The sequence below is a fragment of the Coptis chinensis genome, chromosome 4 (genome assembly GCF_015680905.1).
Source record: "Coptis chinensis isolate HL-2020 chromosome 4, ASM1568090v1, whole genome shotgun sequence".
In the NCBI taxonomy this organism is placed as follows: Eukaryota; Viridiplantae; Streptophyta; class Magnoliopsida; order Ranunculales; family Ranunculaceae; genus Coptis; species Coptis chinensis.
The window spans coordinates 80,808,449-80,835,581 of NC_141459.1; the positions used below are offsets into that span (position 1 = coordinate 80,808,449).

The following is a 27,133-nucleotide window of genomic DNA, read 5'->3' on the forward strand; positions in this document are numbered from 1 at the left end:
ACCCCTCATTTCTTGTGTCACTTTTGGAAATCAACTCCATGTAACTCGTATGAAAAAGAAAGTGACATATAAGAGTTGTCAGTTGTGTCATTTTTAATAGATATTATGTCACTTTTTCCAAAAGCAAGACAAATGAAAATAATTTTTTTTTTAAAACCTTTTCTCATTTTTGTATTCGATCGTATTCATTTCTCAACCTGCATCCTATACATCATAACCAAAATCCCATTAACCTGCTTTATGACAGAAACAACATCCACGTACATTTATCAAAACATCAAAACCAAAATCGCTTTAACCTGTTTTATGATATGGAAACAACATCCACTCAGGATCGAAATTAAAAAACTAAGAAACAACATTCAAAACAATTGACTTCTATTGATTTCAAGAATCAAATCTAGTATCTATCATCCAGTTTGACTCCCAACAAAATAAGTCATTCCAATATCAAAAGAATCACAATAAATTAAAGCAAACAAAAAAAAAACTACATGACACCAACGCTATCCTAACCATATTTTAGCGTGTTGTGCGCACTTCCAACACCAAAAAACCTAGCTGCCATCTATTCATTTATTAATCAATCCATGCACCTGCATCATATCATGAAGTCGTCATTCCACTATGACTAGTATATAAAATTAAAGAGCAAGTGAATCAAGAAGGGTACGGTTTATTATAAAAGTAAGAAAAAGAAAATCGATAAGAATAGTATACGTTAACGAGAGATTCCAGCAATGTTAATCCGACTCGTAATATCTAAGGGAAGAAAATTGAAAAATATGGCTTCAAAACTGTTGCAAAAGAAACAACTTAAGTAGAATAACATCTAGTCATATCAAAACAACATATAAGTGGGACCAACAATGTAAAGTGGCGACAAGTTTACATAGTTAGAGCTAAAATGGTTTTCCTGAAAGAAGCAATCAATAACAATAAAGTATATATACTAAATGTAACTACATCAACACCCTTGAGTTGCTAGTATATTAAGAAAAGTTCAATTCCTCATAGCCAAGTCGTTGATTAGTTATTGATCGATCTAACCTTCAAATGTGATGTTGACATGTCACATTCTTATTAGGTCTAAACACGTGGGATTTATATTCATTAGTGTTTAAACATAGCCAATTAGTCAGTAACTAGTAAGTAACTACTGATTGTTTCTCTGATGCAAACAACCTCATTTCTCCAGTTCTTTTAATGCCAATTTGAACCGAAATGGCATCATCGTTGAAGGACAGGGATTGAATTGTCCACCAGTGTTGAGCATATTCACTAAACCAATAGTAGCAAACTGAATAAGTTTCTTGGAAAATATCTTAATTGGAGAAACTGTTAGAAGTTCGAAAGTAAATGGTTCCAATGAGAGTTCTATGCTTTCCGATGGTTTTATGAGTGTAAAGGAGCGTTTTAGTTATCCCTTACAAATATGATAGGAAAGGAGAATGGATTTAGAAATGGAAAAGACCGAGTTCATTGTTGAGCGAACTGCCTACGTATCTATTTCTCGATTCTGGGGGGAGAGAAGAATCAGGTCTGGCATAGTTCATATGGGTGGTATTTATAGCTGGTGAATGTGGATCTCTATCCAACACGTGTACTGACAACCACAAATGTATGGTCGAGATTGAGAAGGAGTGTTGAAATGGTGGTGGTAGGAATTCTGTAATGATGGGGAGTGGTTACAATGGTTCATAATTTGCGGTGATGAAGTGTATAAGTACAGCTTTGACAATGATTGTTTCTAGAAGGTAGTCTGAATCATTAGATAGAACGCTCTGTGTGAATATATGTGAGTCGATATGTTCTTGAGCGATCTCGTAGCTTCGTGGATCTGAGTTGATGATGTAGGTCGCTCTGAGTTCGGGGAACTAGGTAAAAGGTCGGTGTGGTATTTTCGCTATGCTCAACACGTACTTGATATTTTTGAATGAGGATATCACTCCCTCACACAGCCCCTTCTCAGTAGGGCACACTGTTCATTGAAGCGACCTGCTGAGAGAAAATGGTGGCGTGTGTTGAGCATGAGTGGAGATGTGAACTGGTGTGAAAATACCCACCGTGCTATAGAAGTTAGGTCGTGTTGTATGACGAACTGATGTGGGGTGATAGTTGGCACGTGACTGGCATGTGACAGAATCTGGGCAGTTGGTGAGGAAACGTGTCACCGCTTTTTTCAAAACTTTGAAAAGACAGGTCTTTGGTAGACGTGTGTAGGCTAGGGCTTAGGTTGTAATCATGATGCATTGGGAACTGGAGGGGCGGTTGTATAAAACGACTTTTGGAGATTCGAAAAGTCATTTTTTGTTTTGTTTCCAGAATTGCAGAGACTAGAACTCTTCAGGTTAGTGCTTCTGCCATTGTTGCTGCTCATTTTTCTTGTGTTCTTTTTTGTTTCGCTCAGTTGTTAGGTTGTCTTTAGCTTGTCTTGTTTAGTATCTGTAATCACTAAAAACAAGGAATGTCTGATTCGGACGACACTCGATCTGAAGAGATTCGAGAAGTATCGTTGAGTTGTGAGGAAATGGAGGAGGAGAGGGAGGAGTCTGTAAGATTTGGTAGTGAGGATGTGGAGGAGGAAATACGATTTGAATCTGTTGCAGCTGTGGCTAGTACTTCAGGTCGTGATGAGGGGTTGTCCTCTAGTGGGACCTCCTAGAGTTGTAGATAAACGTGCCATTAAAGCTTTCACTGATCTTCAGAGGTTTATGGTATCTAGGGGGGCGACCTGGAGATACACGAACTGGAGAAGAACGTAAAAGTGTTTAGTGAGATGTACACACCACCGAACTACGGGATAATAGTCTGCGAGGGGCAGCTGAGGGCTGGTATGAGGATACCGTTCTTGAAGCTGACTTGCGACTTTTTGAAGTTCTATTGGAAAGCGCCCTGCCAGTTTGTGGGTAATACCTTGTCGGCTACTTAGGGTATTTGATATGTTGAACGCGAGTGGTGAATACCACATAGAGGTCGCTGACATTATTGAGCATTACTCGGTAAAGCGATCTAGTGCTTTTTAACTTTAGCTTGCAAACAGTGACTGGAAGATCTAGCGTGTTGGATGGTGTGAGCAATGAGGCTTGGGAGAGGAAGCCGTTGTTGTTAGTGGGGAACTTCTGTGCCCGAGGATGTAGTTTGCAAACTAGGGTTTGCAATTTTTTGGGTGGGTAGGAGTGGATTATTTTGTTGTTTTGATGTTTGAATTGTTGATATGTTGACTAACATGGTTCTGTGCTATTTTTGCAGAGCTTACTATAAAGAAGCGAACTAATCGAAAGGTGATAGAGAAGTTTGCTAAGTTAACTCGGGCTCAGAAACAAGAGAAACTGCCAGAGGTCGCGCATTATTTTCTAGAGCGAGGAGGGCACGTTGTCAGGGAGAATAGGAGGAATCAGAAAAAGAGAGTCCGGGGTCTTGCTGTTGGTGAATCTTCTGGTGGACTAGCGATGGAGAAGTGGAAGAGCGATCTAGTGACAAGGGAGGACAGGAACCTAGGCCGTGTTAGTCCTAAGCGACCCAGCGGAGGTGCTGGTGCCTCGGGGGCTGGTAGGTCGATTAGGCGACCTGAAGGGGGAGGGGGGTCTAGTAGCTCTCCCTTGGACTTGGAGGTTATCAACTTCAAGTCTCGCATGGCGTAGCTTCGCTGAAAAAGAAAGGCAGATCTGACCGAAAGCGTGACGCCGCTAAGGTTGTCAAAGGCAAAGACAAAGATGTGCTTCGGGGACGTGGGATCCGGTAGTGGGGCTTAACCGGGTGGGAAGGCAGTTCGTAGCCCTAGGTCGAGGCCTCAGATTGACTTTAGTGTTCTGGGTGATGAGAGCACTGAGATCGTGCCGACCCGTGTAGCTGGAGATTGGAGATACTGCTGGTAAGATGAAGGGGAAGGCTACTGTTAGGGAGACTGGGAAGGGTCATTTTGGTACTGGGAGAGATGAGCTGGAGCACAACTTGGTGTATGTAGATGAAATGTCTAGTAAGAAACGTCTTGTTAAGAGGTCGGATTGTAGCTACAAGTCGGCAGCTGTAACGGCTTGCTTACTGGAAGGGATGACATTGGATGGTGATAGGAAAGATTTAGATTCTAAGGAACTGGAAGAGAACCTGAGGGCCATGGATACAGCGTGCTGCTTGGTAAGTACTTCTTTTGTTGCAGTTCGTTTTGCTTTGTTCTGTTTCATGTCGTTGCTTGGTTCTGATGCTGTGTTGTGATCTTACTGATGCAGTTCATTGCTGGGTACCAAAAATTGAAAACAGTGGCTCAGATCGCTGAGATGGAGAAGACTGATGTTAAGTCCTTAAAGGATAAGTTGTAGTCTCTTCGAGAGGTGCAACAATCTGAGAAGAAGGAACTCAACGCTTTGAAACTGTAGCTCACCTCGGTGACTCTAGAGAAGACGGTGGCTGTCAACGGGGTGGAGGAGTTGAAAAGAAATTTGACCACAGCGAATGACTTCGCTGAGAAGTGTAAACAGGTCACAATGCAGGTGAAGGTGGCATATGATGACGTATGTTTAGAAGTAGAGGAGCTAGAGAGAAAATATGAGGAACTGTGGGAAGAACATGAACGTGGGGCTTCGGGAGGTCGAGTGAACGACGCTCTCAAAGATGCTAGTAATGTTCTTGATGTGTTGTCTTCTTCTACTGCTGGTGTATCGGCCGACCTGCCTCAGGTTATTGGAGATCTGGAAATGGCCGTTACTGATTTAGCTGTGGCGACCTCCATAGAACATGGCTCCTCTCAAGTGTTGGATTCGCTCATCATTGAAAGCTTTGATCATGTTGCTTAGAAATGCTTGTGTAAGTTTGTGTTTTTGTGTGGCCATTGGCTTGAAACAATAGAGCTGGTTTCCTGTGGTAACCTAGGAAGTTCGCCTTAAAAAGTAGTTTTTCTGTGTTGTATTTGGACGACCTGATCTCCCGGATTGTTTTGGGGGGTTCAAGAAGCAATGACTGGTGGCTAGCCGGGCTAGATTTCCTGAGTAGACTCAGCAACTCGGTTAGCATGACGAACAAAATGTACCTTAAGAAGCGTCTTTATCAGTACATGATGGTGGATGGTTCAACGATGCAAGAGCACGTTAGTGAGTTCCGTCGACGCCTATCAGATTTTTTGAATGTTGGCATGAAGATGGATGATGAGGATCAAGCGGCATGTTTAATATTCTCTTTGCCTGAAAGCTATGAGCATCTAATGACTACCTTTATGAACAGAGAAGATGTTGATCTTGACGAAGTTCAAAGTGCGCTTCTTTCTTATGAGTTGATGAAGAAGACATGAGTTGAGAATAACATTGATGCAGGACAATGGCTAGTGGCAAGAGGAAGGTCGTATGAACAGGCCTCTACAAGCAATGAGAGGTCTAGGTCCAAGTCAAAGAAGCCGTTGAAACATGTGAAGTGCTACAATTGCGATGAAAAGGGACATTACGCAAGTAATTGTCTTCACCCGAAGAAAGATAACAAGAACAATGGTAAGAAGAAAGGTAAGGCTAAAGTTGAGGCAATTTTTGCTTCCGGCTCTGAAGGGGACGATGTGAATCTCTGTGTGTCCACACAAGACTATATGGTTGAAAGGTAGATTATTGATTCTGGATGTTCCTACCATATGTGCCCAAATAAAAAATGGTTTACTTCTTATGAGAGCATTGATGGTGGTTCCGTTTTGATGGGTAATGACGTTGCTTGTAAGACAGTAGGAATTGGAACTATATGGGTCAAGATGTATGATGGTGTAGTGAAGACTTTAACCGATGTGAGGCATGTTCATGAGCTAAAGAAAAACCTTATTTCTCTTGGTACCTTGGATTCCAAAGGCCACAAGTTTGTAGGGGAAGGTGGAGTCCTAAATATTGTTAGCGGCTCTTTAGTTGTTATGAAGGGTCAAAGACATGGAACCTTGTATACTTTGATGGGTAGTATAGTGATAGACGATGTAGTAGTGGGTGCATGTAGTGATAATTCTGAGTGCACTAAGATGTGGCATGTGCGTTTAGGGCATATAAGTGAAAAAGGTTTGTCTGAGTAGTGCAAGCGAGAGTTCTTGAAGGACTTGAAGAAGCCAAGTATGGGGTTTTGTGAGCATTGCATCTATGGGAAGCAGTGCAGAGTCAAGTTCAGTTTAAGCAAGCACACGATAACAGACATCCTTGATTATGTGCATACAGATGTTTGGGGACCCTCCAGAGTGGATTCAAAAGGAGGTAACCATTATTATGTCTCATTCATTGATGATCATACTCGCTATGTGTGGGTGTATATGATGAAAATGAAAGATGAAGTGTTTGAGATATTTAAAAAGTGGAAGGCAAGGGTTGAGAATCGCACAAATATGAATTGAAGGTGATGACTCTACGGTCTGATAATGGTATTGAGTATACCTATAGGCCTTTCCAAGAGTTTTGTGCGCAACAGGGAATTGCCAGACATTGGACAGTCAGGGGCACGCCTAAGCAGAATGGAATGGCAGAGAGGATGATTAGAACCTTACTTGAAAGAGCTACATGTTTGTTGTCTAATGTCAGTCTAGGCAAAGAGTATTGGGCAGATGCAGTGTCCATGGCGTGTTACCTGTACAATAGGTCACCAGTTCCAGCTATAGATTGCAAGACACCTTATGAGGTGTGGTCAGATAACCCAGCTGATTATAGTATTTTGCGAGTGTTTGGATTGACTGCTTACTACCATGTGAGGGAAATCAAGCTAGATCCTAGAGCTAAGAAGGCCATATTCTTAATCTTTGCAAATGGGGTAAAGGGATACAGATTGTGGTGTCTAGAAGACCACAAGTTCCTGGTCAGCAAAAATGTTACCTTTGATGAGACTTCCGTGCTATCTTTCAGTAAGCCAGAAAAAACTGGGCAAAATGGTGAGTCTATAGAAGTTCAAGTTATTGAGCTTGAGTTGTCTGATGCAGCAGATGATTGGTTGGTTCATGATGAGGTACCAGATCATGGAACCACGTAACCATGGCCCAAAATATCGCCGAGATATCGATATCTCGCCGATATATCTCGGTAAATTGGTACACCGATATCGATATTTCCGACATATATCCACCGAATATTGAACCCTTTTTTTTATGAGATATATCGGAATTTCCGATATGAAAGTTTATATCGCCGATATAATCAATATTTTCGAGATAATCGATATATATCAGTTGACTTTTTGACCAATTGTTAATAACTTAATATTGAAATTTTCGAAATATCCGAGATATATCGGCGAGATATCCGAGATATATCAGTGAGATATCCGATATTTTAGAAACTTTGGACTGGTCACCAAAAAAATTGAGATATCTGATATATCCGATATATCTCGGTTTTTGAGTACACCGATATATCAACCGATATCGAAATTTTGGGCCTTGCACGCAACAACAGGAAGAATAGCCTGAGCATCCACAACTTGTAGTGGCTGGCCCTATGCCAAAGAGACAAGTTAAAGAAGTGCATAAGTATGGGCACGAGAAGCCGGTGAAACACTATGGTCAGGTGGATTTAGTGGCATATGCACTAAATATTGAAGATGATGGGCTAGATAGCTTCAAGGAAGCTATTAGAGATACTCATTACAGAGATTGGTTGGTTGCTATACAAGAAGAGATGAAATCTCTTGATAAAAATCACACATGGGACCTAGTTTTATTGCCAAAGGGCAAAAGAACTATCGGCAGTAAATGGGTGTTCAAAAAGAAAGAGGTCCTTCCTGAGTCTGACAATACTGGGTACAAGGCAAGAGTGCTAGCAAAGGGTTTCTCATAGAAGGAAGGAGTCGACTACAATGAGATATTTTCCCCGATGGTCAAACATACTTCCATTCGTGTGTTATTGACTTTAGTTGCTCACTTCAACTTGGAGTTAGAGCAACTTGATGTGAAAACTGCTTTCTTGCATGGAGACTTGGAGGAAGAGATCTATATGAGACAACATGAAGGTTTTGTTGTTGCTAAGAAAGAAGATCATGTGTGCAAGTTGAATCGGTCATTGCATGGTTTAAAGTAATCGCTAAGGCAATGGTACAAGCACTTTGACACGTTTATGATGCAACATGAGTATACCCGAAGTAAGTATGACTGTTGGGGTTACTTTCATAGGCTTCGTGGTAATGACTTAATCTATCTCCTACTTTATGTGGATGACATACTTATTGCTTCCAAAAGCATGGTGGAGATAGACAAGTTGAAATCTCAACTTAGCTTTGAGTTTGAGATGAAAAACTTAGGTGGAGCCAAGAAGATATTGGGCATGGAGATTGACAGAGATAGGAAGAAGCGACAGATAGTTGTATCTTAGAAGAAATACCTTCATAAAGTAATTTCTCGTTTTGGTATGGAGAATGGAAAGTCGGTTTCTACTCCTTTGGCTGGGCATTTTAGGCTTTCACCTAAGTTCTCTCCTAGTTCGATGGAGGAACAAAAGCATATGGCTCATGTTCCTTATGTAAGTGCAGTGGGCAGTTTGATGTATGCTATGGTGTGCACACGCCCAGACATTTCACAGGCAGTTAGTGTTGTAAGCAGCATTGGAAAGCAGTGAAATGGGTATTGAGGTACTTGAAGGGTACCTTGGATGTGGGATTAGTTTATAGTGGAGGCATTTGTTATGTCAGTGAGTATGTAGATTCATATTATGTAGGTGATCTAGATAGAGGATGATCGACTACTGGTTATGTGTTTATGATGCATGGTGCACCGGTTAGTTGGAGGTCTATGTTATAGGCTACAATTTTTCTATCTACTACTAAGGCAGAGTATATGGCAGTGGCAGAGGCAGTGAAAGAGGCACTATGACTTCAAGGTCTTCTGGATGATATGGGTATTGAGCAGAACAGTGTTATTTTGTATTGTGATAGTCAGAGTGCTATTCATTTGGCGAAGAACCAGGTTCATCATGCTCGGACCAAGCATATTGATGTCCGTTATCACTTTGTACGGGATGTCATTGAGGATGGGGATATAGCACTTGAGAAAGTGGACATACACCCATGACAATCCTGCTGATATGCTGACAATGGTTGTCGCTGGAGTTAAGTTCCAACACTGTTTGGACTTGCTCCAAATCCTACATGTTTGAAAGAGCCTTTTGTGGGCATGGCCCTTCAGGGTAGTTGACGACGAGCTCCGAGACTAGTACTTCTTGCTGGATGTGTTTGGCTTGGTTTTATGTGTTAAAACCTCACTGAGGTGGAGAATGTAGAGAAAAAAAGAGTTTTTTTTTTTTCTCTTTGGCGAACAGGTTGTTAAGCTCGCCCATGCTCTAAGTATGCCTGGACAAGGGTGCGCCCACGCTCCTCTCTTTGGCGAACGAATAGGTTGTTAGGCGTGCCCGTGCCCCATTGTTTTTCAACAGGATTTCGACTGTTTTCAGAAATAGTATAAATATAAGTTTTTTTTGTAAAAACTTAACCTAACTAAAAGAAAAAAAGAAGATAGATTGTAAGAGAGAAATTCTTAGTGAGTTGAGTGTTCATTCTTTGTGAGTGAATTGAGAGCTCTTGTAATCTGTTACTCTAGACATCTAGTAAAGCTTGGAACTCGCAGTGTGGACGTAGGCAAATTGCCGAACCACGATATATCCTTGTCTTGTGGTGTGTTCTCTTTTACATTAATTGTTTTACTTTATATGCTTGTTTAAGTGACATTGAGAAGTGTTGAGATAGGACTTGGAGGGTGTTGAAGTTTTGTCTAGTGAGAAGGATCAATCCTTATATAGGGTTGATCTATTTGGTGTGGATAATGTTGTTTCCGCAATTAGTTATTCACAATAGTTACCTTGTTCAAGTTCCATATCTTGAGCATAGTTTTCCCGACATGCAATGGATCTTCAAAGAGACAATCCTTAGTTGGAAGTGCGTAAGATTCACACCTCAAGATCGATCCATCAGGTAAAACTAGAATTTTTAGAAGCTGGAAGTCGTGTTTACCAACTGAGTCACTGACATATATTGGACCTCCAGAAATCGCCCTCAACGCAGCATGGAATTCAGCACATGGGTGAGTTGACTGGAACATGTCCCAATCAGGGTGTATGAAGTTACCCATCCACAAGCTATTATATGCGCAATGTACCATGTGACATCCTTGCAGCCAAAATGTTCCATTTGGATCACCTGATGGATCAGTACACCAAAAATCGTCTATTGCAAGAGTTGATTCAGGAAAAGGTTCCATTTGTTTGCTTCAGGTAATGTACAATTATATATATTAACCTACAGATAAATTAGAAAAATGTTTAGCTTAAAGTTCAAGTTGAAAATAATATGCTACAAAAAATTTGTCATATACATACCAACTCGACCAAGCGAGATGGCTTCAGTTCTAAGGAACATGAAATTGTTGCAATGCTCCATGCTAGCAATAACACCATTCCCCTTGAAATGCTTTTTCACAGAAGCAGTAAGAGCTTTGTAGTAAGCTTTAACAAGCTCTACTCTGCCACCATAATCCTCAGACATCATCTCAAGCAACTACATCCAGCCCATAGCTAATGCACTTACGATGTCAGGTAAACAACAGAAACTGTACGCACACATATGGGACTGGTCATGTATGGTTTTGTTTGTATTGTATAGTATGTAGGATGATCACTGACTAAGTGGCGATGTCCAATGAAAGTGAGCAACCTCTTTGACTGAAAAAATCAAGCTGACCGACACACACTATTAAAAGCGTTTATGAGTCTAAGGAACCAAAAGATACAACTGAAGTACTGAACGGCCACAAATGTGACTCGAGCCCACGACTTTGTGACTGTAAAGTGGTTTCAACAATGCCTAGGGAACAAATATGAAATATGTATTGAGCTCCAACAGGAGACCCCTGTATTTTTAGGCCATGGTGAATTGTCATATATACCAATAAAGAATTTAGCAAAGAAAGTAAAAGACAATGTTGAAATTGTGGGAGGACAAATTGCATCCTAATTCTACTGTCTCTATTTTTAATTTTTAATTTTCTTAATAGGGTTATATTTATAATGTATACACTACACCATAACAGGCTATTTGCAACGGCAAAAAACCGTTGTTAATAATTTTCGCAACGCTTTTTAAGAGTTGCAAATAGGGCGTGGGTAAAGTGTTGGAAATATTTGCAACGGTTAAAAAGCGTTACAAACCAAAATTTCCAACGGTTAAAAAGCGTTGCAAACCAAAATTTCCAACGGTTATTAACCGTTGCAGAGTGACAATTACTAACAGTTAAAAAGTGTTGCAAACTAAAATTTCCAACGGTTATTAACAGTTGCAAAATGACAATTACTAACGGTTAAAAAGCGTTGCGTAGTTTGATTTGTAACGATTATGGATGGGTACTATTTTTTACTTTGCAATGGTTTACAACCGTTACTAATGTGTTGATATAGTAAAAAAAAATTATTTTAATTTTTTTCCTACCCTGAACCTGCACCTCCTAGTTTCATATAGAAGCAAATAAAATTACCAATATTTTTTCATACCATTTTACGAGTAAAATAAACACAAGCAAACACCTGAAAAAAAAATATTATATTCATTAAACCATATATATAACTTCAAAAGAGTTTTGAGGGTTACAAATTCAGATTTACTAAGGGTTACAAATTTCTATACGCTTTTCCAAACAATCCCGAATCTTCAAAATGCAATAACAAGCACTAGTGACGATGGCTTCACTCATATAAATCCTAGTGCCGCTCCACAAAGCCCATCTAATTCCAAAAAAATCACAAAACAAATAATGAACATCATACTAATTAAATTCATGCAATTAATTAAATACTTGACACCCCCAAAGATAGAGCATTTGTTGTCTGCTCCCATATCTCAACGACATAAACAATGATTACATAAAATCGGTGCATAAAAAGTATTGAAACATATGGTTCAAGAAGAAACCATAAAAGTAGCAAGCTTTTGGTTTTTGTTAATTTAGTTTTATGCTCCTTGAATTGTGAGAAAGTAGGCCTAAGGGCTTTCTAAGTGAACAGACATACCACTAAAGGAATGTGGGCCAAACATGGCAACCACCGTCATGAACTACTTGTGAAACCAAACCCATAGACCAATACATACCAATTCACAAACCAGATCGAATTTGCTAGCACCTACACCAATTCCAACACTAGCCTCAAATGTAATGTGAAAATGGACTTCCAATGTAAACCCCAATTCTCAAAATAAAATAAGATTTTATCAGATTACAATCAATATTAATCAACTAGTACAGTCACTTCAATCTTGTTTACTAACAAAGTAAGAAAGGCCAAAAAGCAACCAAACAACATTCTCACTGTTTATTTTTTATTTAGTCTTTTTTTTTAATAATTCCCACAATGTTTATTGTGACCTGTTAAACATCACCATGATTCTTTAGAAACTGAAGTATGGAGTTAGACAACGCCCTATTGTAACAAAGTGCTAATCTTTTCAAACATCTTGTAAACTAGAATTCCAAACAAAAACCCAAATCACCTAAAAAACGCACCATTAGCAAGAGAAAACCCCTAAATCTAAGAACACAAGTTCCTTCAATAATTTATTTTAAACCAAGAACTTCAAGAAAATAAAAAACGCACTTTTAAACCAAGGAAAATCAAAACAATACCTAGATACTAAATTCAAGCAAATTAGCTAATAAAGCAAAAATCGATACGGTATAGAGATACTAAATTCACGAAAATAAGCAAATAAAAAGTGCACCTTGAAGCAATCAAAAGCAAACGACATTGTTTTCTGAATGCATGAAAGTGCACTTTCACACCCCTACAAACAAACAAGTAAAGTTTTAGCTTAACAACAACACCAATAAACAAACAATAACATTTCATTAATTACCTTGATAGCAATGTAGTGAAATCCATTTCCCACTGAATCTTTAGCAAAATTGAACCACTCTTGATATGAAACTTGAAGTCAATTCTCATCCACGGATTTACTCTCTAAGAATCAATGCCTTATATCTTAATCATAAACAACTCTACCAAAGTCAACGAAATTAATACAAATCTATTCAAGAAACCAGTAACGCCAAAGAAAGAAAGATTAAATTACCTCAAACTACTACTAGAAACTTGAAACGAAAAACATTAAAACAAATATATTGAATAAGTATTTGTCATGAAAGAGCAACTATAGCCTATTATGGAAGTACTAAACACATGTATAAAATAGAAACCTTTCTATCCAACCTTTTCCTTTGAAAAAAAAAAAAAAACAGCCTAAGGCGTCTTTGATCAACCATTAAACTTTCAACGAACTCTAATAGGCTCATTAATCATAAACACCTCGAGCAATCATTCCTAAGTTGAATCCCGCCCCTTGGCCCTCTCCCCTCTCTCTCATATTTCTTTTTCCCTATTTTATATTTTTTTAGCCACAAACTACAAGATATAGTTTACTTTTTTCAAACTAACGATTTTCTTTCTTCATCTTCGTCCATAGTGCCCAATTGAATCTTCTTTTCTTTGAACGAGGGCTTTGATGGGTCTCTTACATTTCTCTTTTTGTTCGAGTTGTTATCTAGCACCAGCTTCATTGCAATTCCCATGGCTATGAGTATGAGGCTTGTCCCATGCTGCCCCGTTAATGGTCTTGTGAATATCAGGTAAGATAGTAATAATGTTACTGCCTTTCTTCCTGTTGTCACCTGTTTACATAGATATTCGAAAAATAAATAACTAAATGTTATCTATAATGAAAAAAATTATAAACATCTAACAAAATTGTCACATTAAATCCAATCAAAATAAAACCACGTACACCAAGCAGGAAATCAAACATGTAACTACTCAACTCCAGTCGAAGTCACCAAACTGACATTGAATACTATTTCACATATGAAGATGTCACACTTGCATGGCAAATAACTAAGTTTCTGAAAACATACTAGTGTAAGTGTGCTTAATCTTCCCATCTATTCACAAGCAAGTATGAAGTACTTACACCCTGAAACTGCTAGATAGTGTAGTGTGGAAACTAATTCACAACACAGTACCTACCGATGACAAAGTCAGAAAGAAAGAATACACATGGTTTCTAGATGTCGTCTCTACAAGAAAGAAGAAGAATCTGCTATCCATATGCTCTGGGAATGTGAATCTACTAAAGAGTTTTGGACATGACTCGTTGAAGTTCACAAGGTGCAACATACCAACAGTTTTCACGGCATCCTAACAGCTCCTAAACTTCTTAGCCCTATCATAAAAGAGCTCTGGAACTCTGTTGTTGCACATATAATGTCACAGATATGGAAGACAAGAAATAGAATCTACTTTGAAGACAAACAGATGCAAAATTCTTACATTAAGAACAGGATTAAAGCATCGGGTATGATTGCTACAGGATTCATGTTTAACACTATCTATTGAAGACCTATTGGTTCTTCACTCACTGAACATCAAGGGTCGATCACGTTTAAGATGCATCAAGGAAGTAAGTTGGATTCCACCTAATTTTGGAATGTTGAAAGCCAATACCGATGGTTCCTCCATTGGAAATCCAGAAATTGGTGGTGCTGACATCATTTTTAGAGATCACTCTGCCCAAGTGATTGGAGTGCAGGCTGCTGGACTTGGAATCACTGCCACAAGTCATGAAACAGTCAATCATCAAAGTATTAAAGTATACACAAAGGATTAGAGAGGGGTGGGGGGCTACCTAACACAAACTCTCATGTACCTAAAAGGCCATAGTTCAACCAAAACAATTTAGTTCAACTGCTTAAGCCAATAGCTCAATATAAGTCTCTGATCACAAATGTGGGACAGTTTCATGGTGGTTCCTCATACGTTAAACTTTACCTATCACACAACTGATATTTGACTTTAACCATTTACTGATAAGATGCTTTTGTCAACTGAACTAGCAATGAACTCTCTTTTAGATTACGAGAGCATGAACATAGATAAATTTATAGGATCATCAAAAGGTGACCATGGATGAAATGAAAGGTAGCAAAATTATATTATCACCTGAAATATAGTAGGTGCAACTAACTGGAAGAGTAATGCATCGAACTACCTAGGATACTCTGGCTCCAGATTTACTTGAACTTCTTCTCCTCGTTCTAAAGCACATCACAAAGCTTTATCATTATCAGCCAGTGCTTGATTTCTTTTATATCGTCAAGTGAAACAGGAAATTAGACATTGCAATTAACTCCATGGAAACAGAAACTATGTTGTGTAAGGGAAGTAACTAAAGCAGTTTGGGTAGAATTGCAGACCTGGAAGAAGTTCCAGCTTGATCGGAAACCATCCATTCAAACATCAAGAGGTTAGTACTGTATATCCAACATGTCCAGGTGAAAAATGATTTGAAGGTGATGCATTTTAGTAGTCAAATTTTTAATGAGACACGCTTAAACGATTGATCAAAGGCTTAAGAACTACAAAATTAGTCAAGCAGTTTGATGCAAGGAATATCATGTCTGATACTAAAAGCAAAATGACAAGAGTAACATTGAATTCCAAAAATACCCAAAATAAGAACCTTACTAATAAGGCACCTATAATGCATGTGCATCACCTTCCAAGAAACTCTATACTTTCTATATTCCATATGTTGTCCAAATTGACTCTCAGAACATTTTTCCATTCTTGTAACTGTATCCTAAGACATTATAACATACAAAAGAAGTAGTTCGGGATTATCTTTGAATGGAAGTATCTACTTAGTAGTCATAGTTGACTTGAACGTCATCCACTTGAGGCTAATGTCATATATAACTTGAGCCTTCGTATAGGGGAAACAGAACAGTGCCAAACAGAGGCAGTTCACATTAATCAATGATTTTCACAAGGTCCTCTGGTGAAAATAATGTCTACTTCAAGATTTAATTAAATAAAGTTATCAGATTTCATTGCAACGTCATGGAGTTTTAAATCATTCCATGTAAGATACATAGAAAGTTTTTACAACTAGAAGGTAGGTAGCTAAATACATTATAGACAAGTTAAGTTTCAGCAGATTTGGCAACTTAGCATGGATCTAAGATAGACACTGGTATCATATCAAGTAATGCAATCTTAGAAAACTCTGAGAAGAAAAACAAGACGTATAGGAGCCACTCTTTACATGCTAAATAAACTTTTAGTAATTAAAACAATTTAGCCCTAATGTCCAAAGTTCAAAGTTTTATATACTACATAGACCCACACTCTATATTAAGTTATGGTACCCTAAAAATATACAGAGCAAGTCTACGTATACATTGTCGGATTTCTGACCAACTTTTCGAACAAATGATCTACATGATACAAATCTCGAGGTTTGTATGCATCCCAATGATATCAAAGTTTTGAAGATCTGAGATATGAATCATACGAAGATACCAGACTGGGTCCTTAATTTTTCAGTCAGATAAACCTTTCTGAATCAACAAGCATTGAAAACAATTAATCTAGTCCTGCTTTGTTTTGCCTTTTGATATGTGTGTGTGTGTGTGTGCAATTAAAGAAGTAGAGGGTAACGATATGGAGGTGTATGAAAAACTTACATGAATGACATCCACCTTCACTCCATCAATTCCAACAGATTCAAGATATGAATGAAACCCTTCATACATTTGGTGGACCATGTCAGGTGGAACCAAGCCCACTCCATTATTCACTATCTTATCAACAGCTAGGTCTTCCATGGTCAACCCTAGGCTAGGTGAGAGCTTAGGCGCTATGATATTTGATTCAGGCATACCTAGGACTTGGGGTCTTACACCACCCCAATAACCACATAAAGCATGCCAAACATATATATATTCGATGCTCTTAAAGGCTCCCTTTAGGTCCCTAACAAAGGCACCCATGCCTTCATTTAAGGACACATCACCATTAGCATCATTGCTACTCATTTCGGTTGGCATCAGTCTTTTGCTATGGTAGTCTATGAATTTATAGTTCTCTTGAAATTTTACGAGTCTACATGGCATTTGTTCCCCCGCTGCCGTCCTGTTCATTTCTTCTTGGCTTGTTATCGGGTCATCGTTATGACAAATGGATTGCCACCCATCGTCGATAAGTACTAGTCCTGGAGGACAACCATTCTCAACTAGACCCTTCACACCTTCCCATATTCCTTTAGGTTGCACATTCAGGTAGAATGCATCCCAAGTGCACCAACCAAATTTATCAACTATACCGGAGCACTCTTCTCCTCTAGGAGCTTAAAGGTGCCTAAATGAGCCCTTACAACTTTCATGGCTTCTTTGATTAAATTGTATGGGTTATCACCAACATGAATGTGCATGGAACACCTGAAGAAAGAGCTATACTACACCAAAAAAGGTTTTTACTAACAGCTATATCCGTTACTTATATTTTTACTAACGCTTATATCCGTTAGTTCTGGGGTGTTACAGTCACTTAGGCAAAATTTAGTAACGGATATAACTGTTACTTAAATTAATCTTAGTAACGCTTATATCCGTTACTATAATTCTTTGTAACGGATAGCCAACTGTTGATCGGCATTTAATCTATTCATTTCTAACGGATATAAGTGTTAGTAACGTTTGGTATTTGCTTTAGTTACTTTTCTGGCGGGAAATCAATTTTCATATGTCACAGATATATCCGTTAGTAATAGATGTGCCACTTGCTATTAATATCGATATGTGTAATGGATACATCCGTTAGTAATAAATGTGCCACTTGCTATTGATATCGATGTGTGTAACGGATATATCCGTTACTAAATTTTTGTCAGTTAAAAAAAAAATATATATATATATATATATATATATATTTATTTATTTTTTTATTTTTTTTTTTTTTCCTGGGTCAAAATGTCAAAAAAAGTTCACCCTGCACATATGAATATTCCATCTTATAGAGATATCACATTCCACAAATTTAATCAACATATAATAACAAAAAACAAAACCACTAATCAATTAAACATTATTATAAAAATATAGACACTAGTCCAAATCCCAATTTACAAATCAAACTTATATAGAAATGACTTCACCTAACCTAATCTTGGGATGTCTAATATCTTTGTCATAGAATATCCCATTGTATTGAGTAGATCATCTGGTCGCTTTGTTATTGCTCTCGAAAGTGTTCCCCCATCGGTTTTAGGGGTGCACATCTGCAATTCTCATAACTTCTCCCACGATATCACCACTTATTTGACAAAGCCCGGCAAGAATTGAAATATCGAGAAACATTGACAGGTGTGTGTTGGTTTTCGACATGGCAACCTATATGAAGTAGGACATAGTTAGGTAAAAAAATATTTCAATCCTCTAGTTACACAAATATTTCTTGGGGTTAAAACCTTATAAAGCCTCCTTACAAGGAAATCAATGCTAGGGGCATCTCATGGAATTGTGACTATATGTTAACAGAGAGTGTTCTTAGTCTATCAGGGTAACCACAATTAGAAATTTTATGCGTCAATGTGTTTGTGTCCACACGGATATGCGGATACTTATCTTATTGGGCACATATTAGCATTTGTTTCGGAGACACAACACAAACCTTTCCCTACTAGAAAGATTTTTTTTTTTATGCAAGAGTCAATTCATTACTGAGGCTTTCAAAATATGAAGTGTCCATGTCACATAGCTTAATGTGCTACTAAAGTACCAAAGAGAAAGGCCAAACCACCAAGGCAATGCCTTGCAATTTATCCTCTTTGCAGCCTAATACTTGTTCGGCAAAGACAATATTATTTCCTTAAATTCTAACATAAGCATAAGAAGTTTGTAACATCAATTGTTCGAACGAATCATTTAGCACAATAAACCACATCCCTAGTTGCTCAAAAACAGACATAAGTTTTCAAAGTTGGTACAAAGTTACCTGAGTACTCTTTCGAGGTAAAATGGCATGGCGCCCCAAAGAACCCTTGCTCTTTGCGCTAGCTATAGAGGGTAGGCGTGATCCTAAAGCAGATGCTGATCGATAAACAACATTCAAAATTCTAGTATGCTCGACTTGATCCCGTAGATCACTTAACCAATTAAGATGATGCGTTGACCTACAAGAAATTTAAGGATTCGATGTTAGCTAGCATGGTATGATAAAAAGACAATCACAAAACCACTCGCCATAAAGCGAGCGGAGAATCATGGAAAGCCATTCTTCCCTTACCCAAAATCTCTTTAGAAAAGCAGCCATATCCAAATATACTTTCCATAAAAATAGAAAGAAACTTCACAAAGTGAATAATGGGTCCATGCTCCCACAACATTTAACAAGCCCAAAATGATGTCTAGGACCCTTATATAAGCACCTGAAATGATGACATTAATAAAAAAAATTCCAGCCACCAGTATATCTAACAAAATGTAACCATCTAGTATGCTACTATAAAGGATCCAGTAGAGTACATGAGAAGTTTTGCGGTCATGTGAAGATGAAAATTGGATGTCTCATCTTTTAGAATTGATGAATCACTTTCTTCCCCCTTATCGAATTTGATATTACCAAGATGATGAATCACCGCGACAACTTTGAATATTGAATCCTGGAAAATAGAAGAATGAGGACGTGGCTCTTATCAATGCAAGTTGTAAAGAAATTAAAAATATCCGGTTTGTGCACCAATTGCGCCCAAGAATTCTGTTATATCCATAGCTCTGAAAGTGGCAAGGTATTCATGAGCATCGCTTACACCAACTAGTTCATAGCAATTTAACTGGTTAAGATAACGAAATGATTGGGGATTTCCCAACTTATACTTCTCAATTTCCTGTTAAGTTTTAAAACAATAGGCGCATCGGCTATATTAGCATTGTATCCAGTCTAATAATGAATGAACTTTCCCAAGGACGAGAGGATCAAGTTCATAAGAAAATACCGTGATGATATCGCACATAGAAGGTAGAAACAATGGTAGTTCGTTTTCGGGATCGGAAATTTGACAAACCGAGATCTTTCAAAAGATAATTTCTAATAGTAGCTCATGAAGCTACTATTAGAAATTATGTCATATGGTATCCGGAATCTACCAAACACTCATATTTTAAGGCTATATTTCTTTCAACGGACATAAAATAATATCGAGAAAAAAGGTCACCATGCGGAGAGGACTAGTTAAAATGCAGCCAGAGACTTGCCGCAGCGTGGTTGCTAAATCAAGCACAAAGTCATCGGTTATTTTATGGCCAAATTTAGCCACAAAAAATGAGAAATAACATTGTTTTTCTAGCATTTGACACAACAGTTGGGGATGCTCTTATCCAAGTACCGTTTTGTGATATCAAAGGATAATACTCTGCAAAACCACAAACCATTGTGATACTGTTATTTGCAGTGTTTATACAGACTATAAACAATTCCCCTGCTGCCTACAGATATTGACATTTAAGAAGCAGTTATGGGATGAACGCCTAATAATTTTCAAAATAACTTGTAAAGTAATTACAACACATAAATTGTACATAAAAATTCCCGACGATATCAATCTCAAACATACCTGCTTCTTAAGCTCATTTACACCATCAATATGGGAAAGAGCATCAACTGCTGCCAACAATGAAATCATTCCCTGAACATTGTTTGAAATAGCTATTCAATTTTTAACAATATATTCAACACACAGGAAAATTATCTCTGAATTTGCTATAAAGACTATAGGAATTGCAATAGAAGGCTTTCAACATACAGATAAAGGAGAATCTGCACCAGGACTTTTGTCACGGAAAAAAAACGCGGAATCCATGGACGCCACTACTAATAAGATAGGCTTGGGCTGTCCTGATGTAATACTAATTGGCGGGAGTGAAGACAAGACACGCCCTTCAAATGTCGAAAACAGGCAACCGAAGGTTATAAGTCAAAAACAATGGAATGGTCCTTCAACAAACAAGACTTCATAGCATGTAATATTACGGCGATATAGAAACTAAAATGTTCAGGTCATGACCAACATTAAGAAACATTGGCTTATACACCGAGAAAACATGAAGGTATGGGAAAATTCGGTTGCAACAAATCAGTATCAATGAGAAATATTAGGAACTAGAGAGACGATTGAGTAAAACCATCCCATATGTCAATATTTTGGCAAATCAAGATATCCACCATTGAAAAAAATCGTACTAAGTCCGATTGAGTAAACTTCAATTCACATAATGTTACACATATAGCTTAAGCATTATACTTTCTTCTCCTCTAAAGATTCTTCATATTTTTCAGAAAACAGAACACATAAAATCTCCATCAACATAAAATCTTGAAATATTTCAAAATTACTAAATCATGTCAATCGCGCTGCCTCTTACTTAAACTAAGTGTGGCCTAAATTTATTATGAACCTCCCAAAATCATAATATCTCTCGAGATTTTGGAACTTTCTTTATTCTCAAATATGGATAAAAAATTGAAACATTTTTAACAGCAAACAAGGTTTTCATGTAGTATTTCTATTATCAGGCTGACTGAATTGAAAATCAACCCCATTATATATCTCATTATAATCTCAATTAAACTCCTATTTGTAACACATGCACAGAGAGAGATAGAGAGTATGATTTCTCACCTGTAGCCACCCAAAGGCAAACAAGACTGCTGCCTTTGACAAGATTCTGAATCATGGGTTCCCGCCTTCGTTGTCTAGTTAAAGATATCAAATTTAATGTGGATTGTTAAAGTTGAAGGACCTTATATAAAGCTTCCACCTAAAGTTATCAATATAAGAGTAAACATTTTACCTGCATCACAAGATCGAACTCATTCACGTCTACACTATATGCTCGCTTGTTCTTCTCATTCTTACCAAACAATCTGAAAATTTATAAGGAATTTGATTAGATGAGAATCTGAAATACAAGCAAGAATAGATGCCAATCAACATAATCTAAACACTTTCATTCCATAGATTGTGAGCAAAGAAAATCACTCTCCGATTGGGCATGCATGTGCCAAGAACAAGAAGTTTGAGATCTTTACATTATTAGTTTATACACAATGGTTCAAAGATCAACTGACCATTAAAGGTCTTTTTTTTTGAGTTTAATGTTTCACAAACTTAGGTAACACCATAACACAATAATTGGACTACTTATATACAAATACTTATATAACTGTGTTGGTCCTAACACTAAACTCGTACATTCTTCAATGTTGAGCATTAACTTATTAAATTGTGGGGAAATATACTAATCTATTCCCATTGGGAAAACTCAAAGTTGTAGGATATAGAAGAGATCTTGATGAATATAATTTTTTCTATGCAAACACTAAATGAGAGCGTCTTTAGAAAGATACCAGCAAGATCTTCCTAAAGATACCGTATCTCAGAATGCTATTTTCTGATACTCAGTCAAACTTGAAAGTTGAGATAACTAAGGCCACTGGAAAAGACTGATACATGGGTGAAGTTTTGTACTTAACATTAGCTTGGTAACGAAGTACATAAATATGAATCTAGATTCTAGAAACATTCAGTGCTTTATTATAAACACTCCATTGTGATACTTCAATAAGATCCCAAGATGTTGTTATGGGAATCAAAAGTCGCAAACCAAATTTGCTATTTTTTACAAATCGGCCACCTTGGCTATTTTTACAGACTTCTTGCATTACCTCTTGCGGGGTTCTTGTACTATCCGGGATAGAAGGAATACAGGAAAGTCATATTTGTTCCACATAATATTTGATCCCTGAAAAAATTGACAAGCTCCATCATTTCACCTTTCTAGAAGTTGGTGGAAAGGAGTGAATAGCTAAAAATATAGAAAGAAGGAACCCATTTAGAGATTCACCTCCCTATTTCTCATGCACTTCATGACTTACAGCTGGATTCCATATATAATCAACGTTCTTGTAAGGTGCAAATTTGACTTGTGGAAATTTTTCAACAGGCGAAAATCCTATGAAGAGAAAGTTTGAAAACTATTAACTGTTTTGTTCAAACAGAAAGAAAATTGAAAATAAGGATAAAAAACTACAGAGCTAACCTCTTTCCGCGGTTGGGACTTCAGTTCCAGATTCAACCAAAACACCAGCTACTTACTTTCTTCAAGAAAGTGATGATCGTTTAATACACTGAAATAACAACATATATTACTTAACATTGATAAGTGCAAAGAATTTGTTCAAATCAAACATCAGCAATATTGAGCACCATGAATAATATCTATTGGTAGCTTAGAAGTTATAACAAGAAGTAACATTGTCGAGATGGTTATGCAATTGTAAAAGTCCCACTGAGAAGTGCATTTGCTATTTCGCCGTTTTGCACAACAACATCAATGTGAAGCATGAACTACTATAATAATAATAATAAATAAATAAAAGCGAGAACATCCATAATTGCTAAAGAAGTTCTCCATTTCATGGGCAAAGTAGATAGATATTGCCCATGAAGCCGCATGAAATATACACAATTCATGAATCAAATACCACACAATTTGGAAGAACTGCATATATATATATATATATATATATATATATATATATATATATATATATATATTTATATATATATATATATATATATATATATACAAAGAAGATAATACTTACAAGCATACACCAATCGCATGTAGGGATCTTCAGATTTGTCCGGTAGATCTAATAAGTAGGAGTACTCCATTAACTGCACAATACATGAACAATATGGGTATAAGCAGCAGTAAATAAACCAAGCAATTTGGCTTCCTTCTTTATAATCATCACAGGCAAGCCTTGGAGAATACTAAGATGGCATACCTCAGCCATTTTCTAGATCATGGTCATTGGTTCAAATATGAGAACAGGAAGTGTGACCATGGAGGTGATATATGCGCCAACATAGTTTTGCATCATCCTCCAGTAACTATCATGATCCTGGAAAAATAAATATGGGTCAAACATAGTTCATAATATCTTTTTGTGTGGAAAAAAAACTCTTGCTTCCATCTTCCTTTATGAGCTTCTTCTTCTGCATCTTCTGTTCCTCCGTCGGGGTTTATAACTTCTAGGCCTTCATAACCAATCAATCTGGAAGGAACAAAGATGACAAAATTATACTTTTAAACTATAGATGCACAATTGAGTTGAATTTTCACCATACCCATTAACAGATTTAAACCGGGTGCATCGAAAAACAGACCCATCCTCAATTCAACGAAATCAAGGGTAGAGCTAGTGGCTGTGACCAAAGTTTGAAAGATTTGGAAGAAACCCGGGCCTTTAACAAAGCCAATATTGACCCATTTGCTACCAATTACCTCCAGATGAACATATAGAACAACCATGCAACTTGACAGCTCCAGCAAAATGAGCATTCAATGCTATAATTGTCCAATCAAACGCGTGTTTCATCATACCCTGATGCTATCACTATCTAATAACATCAAATCATACATTCAAATTTTCAACAACATTAAACTCAAATTACATAGAATAACAAGATATTAAACCTGTTTTACCAGGCTACAAGCTTTCTCTCGTGAATATTCGATAATCGATATTCTACTGTGAGCTTCAACTTCGTATGTGTATTAATTCTTCTAGGTCTTATATAAAAACTTGAAAATTTGATTTCATTGAGTTCCATTCAATCACAAAATTTGATATGCAATTCAAAAAAAAAAAAAAAAAAAAAAAGGTTATAAATAATATTTTAACTAACATTACTTGAACAAATAGGTAAATTGACACCTTCTGTTTCATTAATGAAGATCTCTTTTTGTTTGGCTTCCCAAATTCATTGATTTCAATATAGGGTGTAGAGGGAGCTTGTAGCTGCAACTTCTCATCGGCTTTTCGATGCTTGCTCAAAGAAGACAACTGAATTTGATGACCAAAAAGTTAACCTGTTTTTCAACAATGAACTGACTGAGAAGTGGAAGAGTTCACGGAGAATTAAATGTGCAACAATTGGGATATGATAACAAAGAAACAGGTTTGGAGAACATCTAAGCTAGACATATTGGTTTGTAAAGTTTCATCGCTTTGTCTTTGCAAAAGCTCAAGCCCGGTAGACACGGCTGAACTTTATGAGAGCCATGTGGTTGAGCGTAAGTAGAGGACGCAGCTTATAAGCAAGAAAGAGTCTAGATACACTTGATGTCTTGACCACATTCAAACTCGCAAATTTAAAATCTGGGAGGTATATTGATGAAAATTTCAAGGAAAAAAAACAGCAAAGAGTGAGTTTATACTGAACCTTGGGACATCGATTGCACATGCTTTCACAACCAAAACTAATCCGAGAAGCAAGTAGTTTTAGCGAAGACTCTCCTCGCTAGCTGGCGATCCATCTTCAAGCATGTAAGTATAACCGGAAAGGCGCCGAGCTGGAGCATAAACCCTATTTGTCGAATTCCCATGCTCTGCGACTATCGAGTAAAGAGAGACCTCGACTTCATGCAGCTTCTCTTAGCTCTCTCTCAAGTTTCTCTATTTTACACTCTAATTCTCGAGCTTTACCATCGGTGAAGCTATTTTTACATCTTTACGACCAACTAGAGTGTCTTTCTTTTCAAAATTCACGAAGGTATTAGCACCACTACAAAAGTCAATCAAGACATCAATTTCCTTTATTTCTTCATTGCATGGACTGTTTTAGTTGACTCATTGCTTGTATTTGAGTCCAAGCGTGTTTGAATAGACTTTGGATGCCTCGGTTTCTTCCTAGGGAAGGTACCACTTGCTGCAATACTTCCTTCATTACAAAGACGGAAGTGTAGTGTAATCGAAGATGTTATGAACTTTTGGGTAGCATCCGGTGAAAATTTAGCGATCCCTTTGTCTTTCGTAGAATCATTTTTCCTTTTCGCTTTGTTCTTCTTGTCCTTTCTCATGCCACCTCTCACCATTTTTGCTCTCTATAGGAGCAGACGCTATAAAAGAACTTCTTACTTCCTTTCCGTGCAAATTAATGCTTTCATCCCAAGCTCTGTTGTCCTCTGTTCGAATGACAGCAGAGTCATCGAGCTTCATAAGGGCTGTCTTCTCACCTGCGTGAGGATCTTGCTCTGAGTAGAAGTAGAGAAGTAGAGAAAGAAATCGCAAGACCGTTTCACAAGATTAGGGTTCTTAAGAGAGTTTTTTCTTTTGTTTCCTTCCTAACTTAAAAACGGCGAAATTAGAATTGGCTAATTAAGTGTTAGCCGGAAAAAACGGGGAAAAATGAAAAAAGCGTGACCAAAAATCTTGGCCCACCAGGGTTTTTTTTCTTTTTCAAATTATTTTAATTTTGTTGCCTAATTTTCTACTTTTCTCACGGATATAAGTGTTAGCATATCCAAAAAAAATGTGAAAATATTATTATATTATAATTCAAGATTTTAATTTTCATAAGTAGCGGATATATCCACTTGATTATTTCCGTTACTTATTGAAAATTTGCCCTGTTACAAAATAGCAGTTATGGTGTAATGCTAGTTACTTGAGTAGAACCACTTTCTTCCGTTACTTATTGAAAATTTGCCCTGTTACAAAATAGCAGTTATGGTGTAATGCTAGTTACTTGAGTAGAACCACTTTCCACGCAAATATCAACATTATCGTCATCACCAGGTTGAAGAGAAGCGTGAAAAGGTCCTTCAATGAGAGGAAGAAACAGGACATGAGGTCCACCATAGTCCGGCTTGTTCAATATCATTACTTGAGTTTCATATTCAACGTCGCTACCATTGTTTCCCACCCAATGTGTCGTCCACCAGACTTTGAATCTAAATATACTCATGAACCTTATACCCTTGAGCTTGCCTAGAGGCACCACATGTCTACTCTTTGAGTCATCGGAGTCAAACCCCAAAAAGCATCCATTGATACTTAAAGGTTGCTCGATCGACTCATATGAAGATGGAGACAGTACGATGTTAGAAGGGACCTCAGAGAGGATTAAATTGTCATTAACCATAAGATCAGATTTTTCCAAGGTGATCAAGTATGGTTTGCTGTTTTTGACATCAAGTGTTTCTTCCCTCATGTTAGGAGCGATTTACAGATTTTGAAGTTTGTCCTCGAAGAGAGTGGTGTTTGGTAACAAAATAGTTGACAGAGAGAAACAGAGGAGGAAGTACAAAAGCCAATATCTCTGATAAAAACAATATCAAAGTACTGACATTTATAGGTAACCTACCATAAAAAATCTCAAAAGGCAACTTTAGAAGACTTGGCTGTAATTTGCCTCATAAAGCTCCCAAATACGTTTTTCTACTAACAAGGTTCACAAATGTAAACATGGTGGTTAAAAGTTCAAA

The 27,133-nt window shown here is 37.4% G+C and overlaps 3 long non-coding RNA genes and 1 pseudogene across 5 annotated transcripts; all 4 read right to left on the reverse strand.

Moving 5' to 3' along the window:
* Positions 1-1,145: 1,145 nt before the first annotated feature.
* Positions 1,146-26,943, reverse strand: LOC147505055 (galactinol--sucrose galactosyltransferase-like; annotated as a pseudogene).
* Positions 12,721-15,668, reverse strand: LOC147505056 (uncharacterized). 3 transcript variants are annotated; one of them, XR_015220522.1, is made up of 5 exons: positions 14,958-15,655; positions 14,138-14,566; positions 13,986-14,035; positions 12,823-12,964; positions 12,721-12,750 (listed from the first exon to the last, which is right to left on the reverse strand). It is a non-coding gene; the product is annotated as an uncharacterized LOC147505056 (long non-coding RNA). The 3 variants fall into 3 exon arrangements; XR_015220523.1 differs by lacking the exons at positions 12,721-12,750; positions 12,823-12,964 and having other exon boundaries at positions 13,328-14,566; positions 14,958-15,099; positions 15,212-15,668; XR_015220524.1 differs by lacking the exons at positions 12,721-12,750; positions 12,823-12,964 and having other exon boundaries at positions 13,328-14,205; positions 14,289-14,566; positions 14,958-15,640.
* Positions 19,109-19,455, reverse strand: LOC147505057 (uncharacterized). Its single transcript, XR_015220526.1, has 2 exons — positions 19,322-19,455; positions 19,109-19,224 (listed from the first exon to the last, which is right to left on the reverse strand). It is a non-coding gene; the product is annotated as an uncharacterized LOC147505057 (long non-coding RNA).
* LOC147505058 (uncharacterized) lies at positions 22,546-22,952 on the reverse strand. The gene is made up of 3 exons (XR_015220525.1): positions 22,895-22,952; positions 22,731-22,807; positions 22,546-22,597 (listed from the first exon to the last, which is right to left on the reverse strand). It is a non-coding gene; the product is annotated as an uncharacterized LOC147505058 (long non-coding RNA).
* Positions 26,944-27,133: the final 190 nt, after the last annotated feature.